This window comes from Schistocerca nitens, chromosome 4 (genome assembly GCF_023898315.1).
Source record: "Schistocerca nitens isolate TAMUIC-IGC-003100 chromosome 4, iqSchNite1.1, whole genome shotgun sequence".
In the NCBI taxonomy this organism is placed as follows: Eukaryota; Metazoa; Arthropoda; class Insecta; order Orthoptera; family Acrididae; genus Schistocerca; species Schistocerca nitens.
This window is the reverse complement of record NC_064617.1, coordinates 799987878-799990352: the sequence shown is the minus strand read 5'-3', so window position 1 is coordinate 799990352 and position 2475 is coordinate 799987878. Positions and strand designations below refer to the sequence as shown.

General features: G+C 44.1%; 1 non-coding gene across 1 annotated transcript; it reads right to left on the bottom strand.

Moving 5' to 3' along the window:
- Nucleotides 1–2003: 2003 nt before the first annotated feature.
- Nucleotides 2004–2077, bottom strand: Trnal-caa (transfer RNA leucine (anticodon CAA)). The gene has a single exon. It is a non-coding gene; the product is annotated as a tRNA-Leu (tRNA).
- Nucleotides 2078–2475: the final 398 nt, after the last annotated feature.

Genomic DNA, 2475 nt, shown 5'->3' with positions numbered 1-2475 from the left:
TCTACAAGAGAGTGCATTTGCCGTGACAAATTGTACTTTCAGGTATCTCCCCGATCCTTTCATGGGTGGAGCAAGGAAAGAATGATTGCTTGTACATTTCAGAGCAGTTAGTAGCCTACTCTTATGTTGACAGCTGAAGTGGGTATAGTGGATAAGAACTTCAATAACGTTCGATTACACCCAGAAACTAATTCTTTAGTTTTCTATTAGGGTTTGCGAAAGACGACGGACACCTTTCTTTCAGTGTCTACCGTTTAAAATATTTAGCATTTCTGTGGTATTCTCCCAGGAGTCAAATACATCTCAAACGATTTCAAGGCTCTTCCTTCGTAAGATCGATGTCTGCTAATAATAATAATAATTATAATAATGGCGTGTGACGAGGGCCTCCCGTTGGGAAGACCGCTCGCCTGGTGCAAGCCTTTCGATTTGACGCCACTTCGGCGACTTGCGCCTCGATGGGGATGAATTGATGATGATTAGGACAACACGACACCCAGTCCCTGAGCAGAGAAAATCTCCGACCCAGCCGGGAATCGAACCCGGGCCCTTAGGATTGACAGTCTGTCGCGCTGACCACTCAGCTACCGGGGGCAAACCCGATAAGTATTTTGCAGCCATCTTATTTGATAGTCAGTTTACAGTCTCCCTGTATCCAGCCAACGAATCCAAGCTTGCCATTCTATTTACTCGCCACAGAATCCATATGCATGTTGTAATTCATATCCCCGCGGATTTTTATTTCTATATGTTTGTATAACTCGAAAGATTACTGTCTGATCAAACAATGGCTCACGCTAGCGGTAACTAGGAACGTAGCCATGGCCCATAGACGGAAGACTGGTTCAGAGTCATTTGATACTTCACAAATGGCTTGATTTCTCGATTTTCATATTATTTTATGAATTATGAGGCAAAAATGTTTACTGAATTTAAAGACAAATAAAGGTTCCAATGGTAGATAAAGCCATTAGTTATCTAAATAAGACTGCAATTAATTAATTGCAATTTTACAAAAGCTTTTTGGTACAAGATAAAAAAGACTGGAGTAGTAATAACGGTTGTTTTATTCGTCGGAAGATCGCTTTTTCAACGATATTAGACATGTGATTCTACAGTTTAAGAACAAAAAATATCATACGTTTCCAGAATGAGATTTTCACTCTGCAGCGGAGTGTGCGCTGATATGAAACTTCCTGGCAGGCACACAGTTTTAATCTGCCAGTAAGTTTCATATCAGCGCACACTCCGCTGCAGAGTGAAAATCTCATTCTGGAAACATCCCCCAGGCTGTGGCTAAGCCATGTCTCCGCAATATCCTTTCTTTCAGGAGTGCTAGTTCTGCAAGGTTCGCAGGAGAGCTTCTGTAAAGTTTGGAAGGTAGGAGACGAGGTACTGGCAGAAGTAAGGCTGTGAGGAGGGGCCGAGAGCCGTGCGTGGGTAGCTCAGTTGGTAGAGCACTTGCCTGCGAAAGGTAAAGGTCCCGCGTTCGAGTCTCGGCCAGGCACACAGTTTTAATCTGCTAGGAAGTTTCAACATCATACGTACTTACACTTACATACGTACAGGTCTAGTTTTACAAGGATGTGAAAGGAGTCAATCGTAGCCTTACAGAAGCCATTTCTGAAATAATTTAAGGAAAATACGGAGAACCTAAGTCAGGATGGTCGGAATTAAGTCAGGATGGCCGGACGGGGACTGAAGTCTCCATTCTACCGAATACAAGGCCAGTCTGTTTAAGGCAGCACAACCTCATTCGATTTATTCCTCATGTATAACACTCTTTTGTTTATACGTCCGCCAAAAAGGTCGTTTCATAATGTAAAAAGCTAGTGCAACATTCATTTGTCAACGCCAATTATCGCAAACAATCAGTTGACACCAGGAAAGTGACAACGATGTTTGTTTTCCACCTTGTGAACAAAGACTTCATTCCAGAATGAGATTTTCACTCTGCGGCGGAGTGTGCGCTGATATGAAACTTCCTGGCAGATTAAAACTGTGTGCCGGACTGAGACTCGAACTCGGGACCTTTGCCTTTTGCGGGCAAGTGCTCTACCAACTGAGCTACCCGGCACGACTCACGCCCCGTCCTCACAGCTTTACTTCTGCCAGTACCTCGTCTCCTACCTTCCAAACTTAACAGAAGCTCTCCTGCAAACCTTGGAGAACTAGCACTCCTGAAAGAAAGGATATTGCGGAGACATGGCTTAGCCACAGCCTGGGGGATGTTTCCAGAATGAGATTCTAACATTCTGCGTGGTGTCTGTTTCTTCCATATCGTGTCTCCCTGCCACTTTCGCTCAACGACGCTCTGAGCGTGTTTTTTTAGCGAATTGACTAGTTTGAACCTGGGACCTGTTGCTGGTGAGGAGACGCCAGACCACACATGACATGTAGAATTCAGAAGAGTTCAGTGAGACTAGCGATGATATAACCAAATACTTAATGATTTCAGCGTCAGCTCCACTGCAC